The 15301-nt window shown below is 36.3% G+C and overlaps 1 pseudogene; it reads left to right on the top strand.

Moving 5' to 3' along the window:
- Positions 1–10087: 10087 nt before the first annotated feature.
- LOC125592696 lies at positions 10088–14689 on the top strand (annotated as a pseudogene).
- The last annotated feature ends 612 nt before the right edge of the window (positions 14690–15301 follow it).

Here is a 15301-nt window from a genome sequence, read left to right as displayed (position 1 = left end):
GCACCACGAATTTGATGTCCTAAGAGACACAATCAAGTTGCTACAGTGTCTATACAAGATAGACCAATAAGTTCCAAAAGATAAGAAACCTCGGAAAGAAATGAAAGGTGCATAGAATGATACAAATCCGAGTTCAAAGGAAACCAGTCCAGATAGAGAGATAAGGCTGGCCAGCTAAACATCTAAGGTACCAAACCATGTAGTTTGGGACGCCAAACTGCAAGGTAGTAAAGGTCCTGGATAATAAGATCTCAAATCTATTAGATCATGTCTGGAACACTATGGAACTACATAAGAGTGTTAACACCAATGATGTATTTACATATAAGAGAGCTCATAAAAGAAAGTAGCACTTGAGTTTAAAGATATAAAGCGAGGATCATGAACCCACGTAAGAGTACTCATAAAGAATAAAGATCAGATTAAAAGAAAACGTGAGGTTTAAAGAGTTTAAAGAAGAGATGGGCGTATTGGCCAAATATATAGAAACGCCATCTGATGATATAGACCAGTGGATAAATGGGTCTTGTGAGGGAAAGAAAATCGTGAGATGTGAAACGTGACCAAGTAGTCAAGAGGTCATTCACATTACTACTTACAGCATTCAAAGAATGGCTTGTTACACAAGGATACTCATAAAGACCAAAGGAACATATTATAAGGAAATATGCTCCTATGTGGTGGATGCTACTATACAAACTCGAAATTGATGAAGTCTGGAAACAAAAGAAATAATGATGTAGTAAGCAGTATATTGATCACTGGATAAAGAAAATAAAGGTATCAGAAAGATGAGAAAAGAAGTTCTCAAAGAACAGCATTGTTCATAAACTGTTCATGGACTGAAGCAAAAGCAGCTGCATTGAATATGATAAGACTAAGTAAAACTTAGTGAAGGAGTTCGATAAAGAACAATCCAAATCAGTCCATATATTCTTATAAAAGAAATCCCTTGTGTTTATAATAAATCAGCACTGCAAGTAGGTCATGAGATGCCATCAAAGAAAGTGTGGACTGCGATGTTTTTCAAGTAATAAGATTATAGTATGGGACTGCAATGTAAGCACAAGCCATTATGTTTATATCAGTGGATAAAAGGAAACCATAATGGTCCAAGAGAGTGACCAGAAGTATGTCTGGTCGAGGTCAAATGGATATGGCATTGCTGAAGGCAAGAAAGATCGATAACCATGTATAAAGGTCCTTGAGTGTATTTGACTGCAGATCCATAGTTTGATGAGATTATAAAACTCATTGCAGCAATGATTATTAATGATATGACCTTAGACACTCATGGGGTATGGACGAGTATAGACAAGGTCTATAACTCAACATGGATCGACCAATGAAGAAAGATCGACTATAATGGATAAGCCATTAGCACATACGGGTGATGTATGTCCGAATGGACGAAGGCATGTCCGTGAGAAGCCAAGTGATTCGTATGTGTTTGGGTCGATGACTCAATATATATATTAAAGTGTCCACGGTATGGCAAAGCCATGTGACTAGAGGATCCGTGGGACATGAGAGGACTTGCGAGTAAAGTTTGATCGCAGATTAGAGTTCCATCCGTGTACTGGTCGAGTGCCATCCGTCCGACCAGGACATAGAGTGGTCAGCTGCAAAGATGCACGTCTTGACCATGTCTTAATGAAGTTCCAGAAGATATGAGAGTTACAAGATAACTCAAGTTACAATTCGGCAAGAGTTATTCCTACATCACGTTCAAGAAGCTCAAAGGACTACAAGTTCAGTCATATGATATGTCAGCCGACTTTTCACCATGTCTACACCAACCACACGTCCATGAAATTTATCTATCAGTTTGGGACGTGCCAATTAAAGGACCAGTTCAAGACTTGGCGCCCATGAAGCTAAACTATCAAATTGTCCATACGCCAACTTGAAGAACATACACGGGGGTACAAGTCAGGGGGAGTTCATGTGTTGTACTCTTTTTCCTTATCCATGGTTTTGTCCCACTGGGTTTTCCTAGAAAGGCTTTAATGAGGCAACATTAAGCATGTTACAAGTCCTGAACCGGATGTGTCGATCAAGGGGGAGTGTTATAAACCAAGTGGTGATCGACCCATATCAGGCCCAAACCGTCCGGCCCATCAGCTATCCATCCGGCCCATTCGCTAATGACTTAGGCGAATAAGAGTTTACATTTATCACTTGATGTTTATCTTTTTCAATATGTATTTAAGATAAGTATTATTTCCTATTCCTATTAGGAATATGATTTCATTTTCTGTTATGACGGTCTAAATAAAGCGGTCTAATACTTGTATAAATATAGACCCCTGATCATGAGTAATAATAAGCTTACACAGCATCTTTTTATAACATTTTGCACTAATCTATCATGCTTGTTTCGCTTTCTTTAATTAATTTCTTTTGGGTCCGGTAGATTTTTAAATTTATGGTACTTTGGTAACCAGCCAAGTGAAATTGTTTGATCAATTATTTATTTCTAAACAGCTAATAATAAACTAAAACCAATTGTTCTAGTGTCATATAGTTTAGAATTATTGTGCAATTCAAACTGATATTATCATGGTATCATGGTTTGTACTTTGTATTAATGTTGTTATGCGTAAAGAAGTGGAAAATACTTTCGTATAAAGGCGATTAATATGATCATGGTATAAAATCATGGTTTGTATTAGTGTTGTTATTTTGTTATCATTCGGATTCAAACTCTTTCACTGCAAGTTATTAATAAACAATATTCTAATGGAACACTTTATTAGAAAAACATCGGTATATGTTTTAAACATTGGTCGAATCCGTCATAATAACCATTTTACAAAAATTAAAATTTATGCAGTAGTACTAATTTTTTTTTAAAAAATACTTTTCTACAAAAGCTAGTGTTGATATTATGTTGTCATTCGGAATTTTTTTTTTTTTGTCGACTGAAATCATTCTGAAAAACTTAATAGTTATTTTCTGATAAAAGCTGATTTTTTTTTGTTAATAAAATCTAGCCTATCAATAAAGGTGTGTTTTCAGAATTCCCTCTATATGTTTGGTAAAAATGTAGTCCATGTATATAAATATTTATTTTTGTACCAGCAGTTTATGATAATGCTTTTTAATATATAAACAAAATTCTTGAAGTATAAGAGCATCAACAACAGAGAGAACCCCTCTTAAAATATATAATACATAGTATAATACCAATACATTTTAATTTTGTTATTAAATTTAATACTTTCTTCATTCATTTTTATTTTTATTTTTTATTTTAAAATAAGTGTCGTTTTAAAATTTTAATGCAAAATTTATTATCTTTATATGTTATATGATTTTTTATATTTTCTGATCTATTTTTCTATTGGGTAAAATGTGGTTGGGTATATCAATAATAATGTTTTTATTTATAAAATATATAAAATTAAATATATTTTATTCTGTATATATAAATTTAAAATGATAATTAAAATAACACGGAGAGAATATAAAAGAAGACTAAATCAATAGAAATACAAGTAAAAAAAGAGTTTTTAGAAAGGAAAAAAAAAAGAATTTGTCTGCAAGAAATGGCTCTCAGCTTTTCACCCTCTAATTTTTTTCCATTTTTCGAATATTTTCACAAGAAATACTGTGAGATACCTCCCATAATAATGCCTTAAAACCCCAACAATTTCTTTTTAAAAAAACGGAATGCAATAATGTTATTTGATTATGAGGAGACGTGGAAGATGACCAAAAGAAAATTTTAAAAGAAGGTTGGACTATTATGTTGCTGTCCACCTCAAATTTATTTGTCCTACGACGACACTTAACATAAATACTTTTTTTTTTGCTTTTGAAAAAGAATAAAACTCAGTTCACCTCTAGATTAATTAAAATGTCACGTAGATAATTAATTAAAAAATATTAAATTTATTTAAAAATAACTAAAAAAAAATAATGTTAATTTTAACAACGCTGACGCCGCCACCTAACCCATAAACCCGAAATCTTAAATTCTCAACCCTAAACCGTAAATCTTAACCTAAACGGTATACCCTAAACCCAAATCCTAGACCCTAAACCCAAATCCTAGACCCTAAACCCAAACCGTAAACCTTAAATCAAAACCTTATACCCTAAACCAAATCCTAGATCCTAAACTCAAATTGTATACTCTAAACCCAAATCTTAGACTTAAAACCCAAACCTTAAACCAAGACGCTATATGGTTTTGATTTAGGGTATAGGATTTAGGTTTAGGGTATATGGTTTGGGTTTAGGGTTTATGGTTTGGGTTTAGAGTATACAATTTGAGTTTAGGGTCTAGGATTTTGGTTTAGCATATAGGGTTTAGGTTTTGGGTATATGGTTTGGGTTTAGGGTTTATTGTTTGGGTTTAGAGTATACAATTTGGGTTTAGAGTATACAATTTGAGTTTAGGGTCTAGGATTTTGGTTTAGCATATAGGGTTTAGGGTTTAGGGTTTAGGTTTAGGATTTAAGGTTTAGGGTTCAAAATTTAAGATTTAGGGTTTACGGTTTAGCCAGCAGCGTTATTGTCGTTAAAATTAGCGTTATTCTTTTTTAAAATTATTTTTAAATAAATTTAATATTTTTTAATTAATTATCTACGTGACACTTTGATTGGCAGTAAAAAAATAGGTGAATTTAAAAGTTCACCCTAAGAAGTGAACCAACTGAGATTATGTGGAGAAGAGGTAACAGATAATGATTGTCTATTCAAGACATACTCCACATTCCATCCAGAAGATTTGTTGTCAAAACATATTTACATAGAAAGAGGTTCTACCACTTACAATGACCTGATCTCTTGCCTAACAGTGATTGAGAATGACAAGGTACTAAAGAAAAGCAGTGAGATGAAATATCCTGAGGAAATGGATCAAGATGAATCCAACGCAGCCGTGTCCAATGCAATAGATGGACAGGCCGGCTTATCTATTTAACTAAGAGGGATCTCGACATTTTATTTTAAAGTCCTTGTGATTTACTTTTAACCTACTTGATCGTTCACGATTTTATATATACAATGGAATTGGTTTTGAATTCATTGTCTTGCCTGATCTTACTTGAACATATAAATGATTTTAAAGAGTTGCCTAAAGGGCATAAAACCAAGTAAGAAATCATGAATGGGTATAGTAAGCATAGTAAAGAAACTATGGCTAAGGCATTGCCTTAAAAGGTATTATACACACCCAAAAGAACATGTGACCCATTGAAGTTATAATGTATGGTTTCCAAGAAGAAACAATGGGTAAGGAAGGAAACAAGTTCCTTTAGACTTTAAGAAGAAAAACGCCTAAGACCTTGAAAGAAAGTGATCGAGACTATACCTATGATCTCTACTGATCAAAACTATGCTACAGATCAGTATGATAAAGAGGCAAGAGATGTGGTAACCATATTGAGATAACACCACGAAATTTTACACTATATGGCATGATAGGATTAGCCATCCTAAAGTCTAAACTTGATGCAAAGATTGAAAAGGCACAGAGTTATCCCATAAAAGATCTCACGTTGTGAAACATGTACACAAAGGGAAACTCATTAGGCTTAATTGTCCCAAGCACCACGACCTTATAGCATGGTCATGAGGGGGAGAGAGGATAAACCCATGATCAATACTACAAGTTCGTGTATGGTCTACGAGCATGTTATATGGCTCGGTCATTACTCGGCCATAAAGGACCATTCCTCGGCCGTAGAGGCCATGATACAAATGGCCAAACCGAAGAGACCATTACTCGGCCGAAGAGACCATGTTATGGTTGGTTGCAAAGACCATCACCTATAAACGGCTTGGCCACGACTTGACCATGACTTGGCTGTATAGTTCAGGCTTGGCCGCATACAAGCCATTACATATAAAAGGTTCGGCCATGTAAGCCATTATCTATAAGACTAAGATTCTAAAGTCTATAAGCTTGGAGACATTATGAATTTTACATGTATAGAATGATAATATCCATCAGGCCATATAAGTGAGCATAGATATTCTCATCTCAGATTGAATACGGGTCATAAAACCAGACATACACCATCTTAAGAGATTTTAAATAAACCACCACATACATATATGTGTCGTCTAAGATGGAACCTCAGAAGAGGATTGGGAATATATAAGAATAAGATCTTCTCCACGAAATCAAAAGGGCCAAGAGCCAAAACATGGGTGATCAAATAGTGGCCAGGTACGGATTGCATGAAACAAATGAATCTGAATATTAAAGGAGAAAGATTATAAGCTGGATAAAGAATGTTAAAAGTACGAATGGTTTTAACCATCATTGTCTTGGCAAAGATCCTCGGACTAGAGTTTAAGACGTCCAAAGAAAGATTATATAAAGCTAGCTAGTTGAGAAGCTAATCGAAATGCCAGACACTGACCCGAGAAATGACTAACCAGCTTAGCACCAAATGAATGTCCTAGAAGAGACATAATCAAGTTGCTATAGAGTCTATACAAGATAGACCAAGTGTTCCATAAGATAAAGGAATCTCGGATAGAAAAATGGTGCATAGAATACAGATCCGAGATTATAAGAGAAACCATACCAGACATTGAGAAAAGGCTGCGCAGCTACACATCTAAGGTACCAAACCATGTGGCTTGGGACGCCAAGCTACTAGGTAATAAAGGTCCTTGATAATAAGATCTCAAATCTATAGATCATGTCTGGAACATAATGGAACCACATGAAAGTGTCGACACACACACATTTGTATAAAGATACATAAAGTTATAGCACTTGAACATAAAGAGATAAGCGAGGTACTCATACAATCATAAAAGATCATAGAGATTAGAAAAGATAAAACGTGGAGGTTCAAATTATCTAAAAGAGAGATGGGCGTATTGGCCATATACATATACAGAAACACCATCTAATAAACCAGTGAAATAGATGGATCTTGTGAGAAGTAAAGAAACCGTGAGAGATGTACATGATGTAAAGGTGTTCATGTTTTTCTACTAATAGCATTCGATTATAGCTTGTTACACAAGGTACTCACATAGATCAAAGGAACATATTATAAGGAGATGAACTCCTATGTGGTGGTTGCTGCTACAGATTTTCGAAATTGACAATGGTCCGGTCATAAGAAAGAAATTAGATACAAATGATGTAGTAAGCAGCATATGGATCACTGGATAAGATGAAAGAACAGCTTCGTTCCTAAGCTGATTCATGGACTGAAACATAAAGCAGCTGCATATAGTATGTAAAAGAAATTGATCACACATGATCATTGATCTTGGAGTTGTATAAAATACAATCCAATACAGTCCATATATTTGAAATTCCTTGTGATTATACTAAACCTTAAAGAGGTTAGTAGGCATAGAATAAATCTATGTGGGTGTCCGACCAAAAGCATCCGGCCCCGGCCCTTCAAACTAAAGATGTCTGACTATGTCCATCTAAGAGCGTCCGGCTCTTCAGCAAAGAACGTCTGGCTCTTCGACTAGACGCGTCCGACTTTTAAGACTAAAAGGCGTCTAGCCCTTTCTTTTTGATCACGGGCTAGTAGAGACAAAAGATCAACCATATACAAATGTATTGTAGTCCATAAGCTTGTGATAGCAGAGATCTATGACCTAATAATATATATTTCAGTGTGTGATATAATCCACAGCAACAGAGGTCATGAGACGCCATCAAGAGATGGATAAAGGACTACAATGTCCGAGATAGATATGGTACTGCTTAAAGCAAGAAAGATCGATGTCCACATGTGAGATACATGAGAGTGTTCGGCCACAGAGCCATAATGAGAGATTATAAAAACTTAAAGCGATGATCATTGATCTTGAACACTCATGAGACAAGTAGTGGACATGTATAGACGAGGTCTATGACCCAGACATGGATCAGCCAGATCGAGACACAGGTTCATGATAACCACATCTAGTACATTGTCCATAAGTACTTAGTTTGTCCGATCAAAGTAAAGAGTTAACAGTAGAAGATCACGTCTAGACTATGGATACATGCAAACACGATTTTCAAAGGACCAATAGTGATCCCCGAGAACAATATGGTTCACATTGTTTAGCACACATGCTTTACCGGGACACTTAATGTCAAAAGACATGAGAGACGACCTGAGAGGTCAAAGTGGTCTAGATACGGCTTAGTAATGAACTTGGCCGATTACTCCCTTCCTACATATACAAGAAAGACCACGCACCAGATGCGTATAATGTAGAAACCTACACTGAGGTTCACATCAGGGGGAGTAGTGCGTGTTGTACTCTTTTTCCTTCATCATGGTTTTGTCCCACTGGGTTTTCCTTATAAGGTTTTAATGAGACAACATGAAGCGTACTACAAATCATGTATGGTTATGGCATCCAAGGGGGAGTGTTATAAATCATGGAGTGGATTGCCATTAACCAGACCCGGTCCAAGACCGGCCCAATACCTAGAAGATGGAGAGATGGCCGAAGCCTAGAGAGAGGAGAGAGAGAGCCGACTTTAGGAGAGATAAAGGCGGCCACAAAGCTTGGAGAAAAGGAAACTATTTTATTTTCCTAGTAGATGTAATCTTTTCATTATTATGTATTAGTAGTTTTCCTAATCCTAGTAAGTTTTTTTTTTTTTTTTTGATCAAATCCTAGTAAATTTAGGTTTTGGATACTTTCCATTTATCATCATCTTGTAATCCTTATATAAAGGAACCCCTTTGATCATTAATAAAAACACAGAAATATTCAGTCTCAAACATTCTAATTACAACAAGTATGTACTTTATTTCATTCTCATTGTTTTAATGTCACACTGTCGTTATACGGAAGTAACTGGAAAAATGCAGACAGGTAAATTATACGACAATTGTGTCCATCATGACACCTATTGTTGGAAAAAAATATACATACATATATCATATTATATATTATCATAAAGTTTTAGAAATTTATCAATGCTACTAAGAGCACTCTCGGTGAGAGTTATAGTCACAAAGTTCTTAGAATGTATTCTAAAAATTTTGTGACTAGAATTCCCCATTGGGGGTGCACTGATGTCTATGCACCTAGTCAATTGATAATATAATATTGTTAGGGTTTATATTGATGGAATTTAAAATTTAGTCCATAAGAAAATGTTCAATTTCTTTTCAATAAAAGTTTTCAATTTGTATTTAGTTTCTATGAAACTATAACTGATTGATGATGACAAAAATAATTTCTTATTGTTTCGGTAATTGCTTGACAAACTAGTGACCAAGAATCTATGTATGTAACTGAATCAATATAAATAATTTAGGGATTATCTTACTAGTTAACTTAATTTTCCATGTAAAAATTAAATATCAGAATCAGCAAATGCGTCTTCTAAAAAAAAAAGATAAAGCACTTACGTTTTATTAGGATGCCATATGTTGAACCGAGTATTGAACCCAAAAAAGCCTTGTTAAACAATTTTGTATCCTAATTAACAAATTCTAACAAAGTAGCAACTCTGAATGGCACATGGGAAGTGAATGCCTGAGTGGGGCTGGATTGAAAGGCTATGGAATATTCATAAAGTCGATTCGTACAGGTAAACTCGGCGTACGACTACAACCAATAGCAAAAATGAGATACACAACGCTCCCAAATGTCCACTTAAAATATAGATTTTTTTTTTGTCAGCCACTTAAAATATAGATAGTAACAAAAATAACTACAAAGAAAAAAACATAAAGAAAGGAAATGTCAGATCTGATCTGATCACTACAAAACTATTAAATTCATAATACATTTTTAATTTAAAAAGAAGGAAAGGGAATGATTAGAACAAGACTAGACCATGATTGTGGGACTATAATCTAAACAGACGGCTAAGTTTGCGCTGAGCATTTTGTCTCTTTATTACAGACACAACACAACAAGATTTGTTTCACATGATTTGTTATGTTTATGTTAATTTTCGTGATTGCTTTTATACAGATTCAAAATTAAGATTTAGGGGGATAAGAAATTAAAAATTAATTTTATATTCGGTGATTTTGACTTCATGTTAAATAAAATTCAGAATCAGAGGAGTTCAGAGGAGATCCGCACTCGTATCCCTTGGATCCTTTGGTTCATATGGAAGGCACGGAATGACATGGTGTTTGAGCTGAAGGAAATATCACCCATGGAGATTCTGCATTCTGCGACTTTGGAAGCAGCTAGCAAGAGCCTAGCTAGCGTACGTAGTTTCAGCGGTGACAGAGGAGAATGAAAGTCCTCTTGTCGTAGAACATCGTACCATTCCATCGAGACCGTTCTGCAGGTTTGATGCTTCCTGGAAGGACACTGATACTCGTTACGTAGAAGGTTCTGTGATCGTGAACGAGGATGGGAATATAATTTTCGGTTCATTCTCTAGTAATCGAGTTTTGTCCCTCCTACACGCAGAAATCCTCACTAGCTCTCAGTTATGGCTCAATGGCTTTTGAATCAGATTACCTACAACTGGTTAAGCTAACTGAAGATGAAGAAGAATGACCAAGTCTTATGGCTGAGTTTAATGATTTTATCGAGTTTCATTCTAAATTTATTTTTTGCTCCATATCTTTTTTTCTTCGTTCTCAGAGCATCCGAGCTGATCGCCATGCGAAAGGTGTCGGGTCTCGAAGTTTTAGTTTTTCCCATGTAAACTATGAGGTCGCATTTTGGATAGTGCTTGACACTGCTTTGTTGGAATAATCGTAATAGAATTATGGAGTTTTTGATGCCAAACAAAAAAAAATATAAATACTATGATCAGTCAAAGCATATAGTCTGTACTTTGTAACAAATATTTGGTTTGTGATAAAATGTTTATTAATTAGCAGTATGTACGTCCATTGAAAGAACTTAGACGGGAACGGCTGTGAACATGTTTTTCTAGCAGTATGTACGTCCATTGAAAGAACTTAGACGGGAACGGTTGTGAACATGTTTTTCCTTTGTCCACTTCTAATATCAATATATTTGTTTGAAATTTTGTCCTCAAATTCAGTTCATACACAGCCTGTGTTGGTGAATGCTATAACATTAGTACGATAAACATGGATATACATTGGATAACAGTAAGTGAGTAAAGTATATGTGAATTTACAATGTATCCATTAGAAAATTAAAAAAATAAAGATATAACTGTTATAAATCATATTGTGGATGTTCATAACCGGCCCGGTTCATAAGCGGTCCAATGCTAGAGAGAGAGACTTGGCTGTGAGGAGAGAGAGAGAGAGAGAGAGAGAGAGAGAGAGAGAGAGAATCGGCATCTTGCATTTTTCTTATTAGATTATGATTTGTACTCTTTCCATATTTGTATTTCCTTTCTTTAGCCTTTCCATTATTCTAAGACGGTGTAATTCTCTATATATAAAGGACTCCTTATCTTTATGAATAAGATAGAAACATAGATTTCATTCTCTAGTTTCACAACACGTTATCAGCACGATTACTCTAAACCCAAAGCTAAACAAACCCTAGCCGGCAAATCCATAATCCCCTCGACGATAAACCCTAACCGTTGAGACTCCCGATCACGAACCCAAAACCTAATACTCATCATGTTCCCGTTCGTGACACGATCCCAGCTCATGACCTCAGACCGTCTCAGCTCGATCCCGAGACACGATCTCAGCCAGCTCGCGATAGACGACTCGATACCGCTCGCGATAACAGCTTGTTTCCGTTCGTGATCAGACGATCTCAGCTTCAGCTTGCGTTCCCGATACCAGCAAGGACAGCTTGCGATACGTTCCAGCTCTAGACGACCTCAGCTCGTTCGCGTATCAATCTCAACGTTCACCTCGCGATCCTCATCTCATTAGTGGTCCATTCAACCCTACTTGTGGTTAAGGTAATCCTTAAACCCTAATCGAAACCCTAAGGTAATAGATCAAAACCCCAATGAGTAAATCGAAACTCATAATCATAAGTTTGATTCCCTAAATCCCAATTGATCTAATGATCAAAATCGTTTTCCTAATACCTTTAGCCGCATACCGCATACATGCAAAATGCATGCTATGCATGAAATCGATTAAAACCCTAAAGCTAATGCATAATCGATTTTAACCAAACCCTAATTAATCTTTGAGATCGAAATTGATTGTTTGAATGATTGTATGTTTGGATATAGTATGCTAGCCTTGATTAATTAAAACCGTATTGAATCTGATCACATAGAAATCGATTGCTAGGATTGATAATCTCATTCTTGAATTTGGTTGTTTGAATTGATAAAACCGATTGAATGATTTTCAAATTGAAGTCGTATTGATTGTTTGATCAAAACCCTAATGTCTTGAAATTAAAATCGAATACTATCTTGTTTGATTGATTAAAACCGAATGCTTGAATTGAAATAGAAATCGCTAGCTAGGTTAAATGATTTATGCATTCTCGTCTTGATAATGATCCGGCTAGTATTGATAGTTTTCATACATTCTCGAATGAACCCTAATTGATGCATTGCTCGACTGTTTGATTGCAATTACACATTGAACTCTTAGAAAACTGTTTGCTAAGATTGAAAACGAATGACCATTGTATTGATTGCATTGAAACCATTTGCTAAGATTGTAGCCGTGCGGCTTGTTTGCATCATGCATGCATAATAGTACGAACTGATTGCATATAGAATCCGAATGCTAAGATTGAACATGTATGCATCATATACGAATGACCTATTTGCATCATACCTAGAATCCGGATTGGTTGAGCATATTGATTGCATTCGCTTGAACATTTTTAAATCTAAATTATGAAACATATGATTTCAGATGTCGAAAATCAACAACTTGGATTTTGCATCCCTAAATCTCTCTGGAGATAACTACTTGCAATGGGCACTTGATGCTAAGATCATCCTAAAATACAAGGGACTCGGTGAATGTATCACCGAGGGCAATAATGCAAGTGAGAAAGATAGATATGGAGCTATATTAATTATACGCCATCATCTTATTGAGAGTCTCAAAGATCAGTATTTGTCTATTGAGAATCCTTTAGACCTTTGGACAGAGTTGAAAATGAGATATGATCACCAGAGAATGGCGTTATTACCAAAGGCTACGTATGATTGGAGGAATCTCAGAATCCAGGACTTCAAGTCCGTGGACGAGTATAACTCGGCCCTGTTTAAGATAGTTTCTAAATTGAAACTGTGTGGTGAGGATATAACGGATAAGGATATGCTTGAGAAAACATTTTCCACCTTCCACACAAGCAATATGTTGTTACAACAACAGTACCGTGAGAAGGGCTTCACAATTTATGCTAATCTGATCTCTTGTTTCTTGCTCGCTGAGCAAAACAATGAATTATTGATGAGAAACAGTGAATTGAGACCTCCTGGAACAAACCCATTACCTGAGGCACATGCGGCTGTAGAGGATAAGAAAGAGTCGAACCATGTTTAGAGTGATAGCCAACACGGCCGTGGTCGTGGAAAATGGCATGGACGTGGTGGTCGAGGCCGAAACTCGTTTGGTCAAAGCTGAGGCAACTCATATGGCTGTGGCCAAGGAAACTCTTATGGAGGCCGTGGTCATGGCCGATGCCGTGGTACATCATTTAAAACACAAAACTCGACCAAATCTGTGTGCCATAGATGTGGTATGGATAATCATTGGGCTAAGACATGTAGGACTCCCAAACATCTCGTTGACCTCTACCAAGAGGGTTTCAAACGGAAGAATCGTGAAGCTCATATGACTTATCAAGATGGTGAAGATGATTTCAATCATGAACGAGACGATCTTATGGATTATGAAACTTCAGATTGTTTAAAAGAATGAAGTTGAATTCGACATCTATGTTTTGTGTTCTTTGCTTTGTGTTTTCCATGTTTTGATTGCTTTGAACTTATTTTATTAATGAATGAAAGTTTTTATATGAAGTCTCTAAAGTATCATTCCGGGTATAGCCAGTCACATAGAGGGCTACGGCCAGGCTAACATCCTGTTGCCTAAGGGTATGCATCTAGAGATATCTAATTCATTGTATTCACCCAGCTCTAAGAGAAGCCTATTGAGCTTTAAAGACATTCAAATGAATGGTTTTCATATTGAGACTAAGGGCAAAGGAAACAAAGAGTTCCTTCAGATCATAGAAATCGGCCAAGGACATAAGAAAGTCCTAGAGTTTATACCTACGCTCTCTACTGGCCTTTATTACGCCAAGGTCAGTATGATGGAGGCCAATTCCGCATTTAATAAAGTGGCCACCGAGAATTTTACTCTCTGGCACGACAGGTTTTTGAATACAAACGACCATCCTTTTAAAGACTATACGTCTTGGTAATGCTGGTGAGTTCACGTCTCAAGCGTTTAATGATTGTTGTATGTCCATGGGGGTAAGTGTGGAAAACTCCGAGGCACATGTACATACACAGAACGGCTTGGCCGAATCATTCATAAAACGAATTCAGCTGATAGCTAGACTATTGCTTATGAGGTCTAAGCTTCCGGCCACAGCTTGGGGACACGCGGTCTTGCACGCGGCCGAACTGATTCGTATCAGACCGTCTAGTGAACATAAATATTCCCCATCACAATTGCTTACGCGTCATGAGCCAGACATATCTCATCTTAAGACATTTGGATGTGTCGTCTATGTGCCAATTGCACCACAACAGAGAACAAAGATGGGACTTCAAAGGAGGATGGGGATATATATTGGATATGATTCTCCCACGATTATAAAATACCTTGAGCCAACTACGGGTGATTTATTTAAGGCCAGGTATGCGGATTGTCACTTTGATGAATCCGAACATCCAACATTAGGGGGAGATAGCAGTAAACTGGTAAAAAAAATTACATTGAATCAAACATCCTTATCTTGGCAAGATCCTCGGACTCAAAGAGTGTGATTTAGAAGTTCAAAAGATTATACATTTACAAAAGCTAGCTAATCAATTGCTAGATTCCTTTGCTGACCCGAAAAGAGTGACTAAGTCATATATACCAGCTGCTAATGCACCAATAAGAATTGATGTTCAAGAGGGATACAATCAAGTTGCTACACACAATCAAGTTGCTACAGATTCTAGACAACGTTTGAAACATGGTAGACCAATAGGTTCCAAAGATAAGAACCCTTGGAAAACTAAAAAAGGTGCAGATAATAAAACCGAGGTTGTTAAAACCCTAGACACGACCGCGGCCGTTTTTAAATCCCGGGACTTAGCCGCGGCCGATCCCAAAACCCTAATAGCGATCACGGCCGATCATGAATGCTTAGATGCGGCCGGCCCTAATGTATCTAATACTGATTCTTAGGACGCCAAGATTCAAGGTACTGAAGGTCCTGATAATAATGAGATCTCAATAAACTA

The sequence above is a fragment of the Brassica napus genome, chromosome C9 (assembly GCF_020379485.1).
Source record: "Brassica napus cultivar Da-Ae chromosome C9, Da-Ae, whole genome shotgun sequence".
NCBI classification, from domain to species: Eukaryota; Viridiplantae; Streptophyta; class Magnoliopsida; order Brassicales; family Brassicaceae; genus Brassica; species Brassica napus.
The sequence above is the reverse complement of the archived record's forward strand: the minus strand, read 5'-3'. Positions and strand labels throughout refer to the sequence as shown.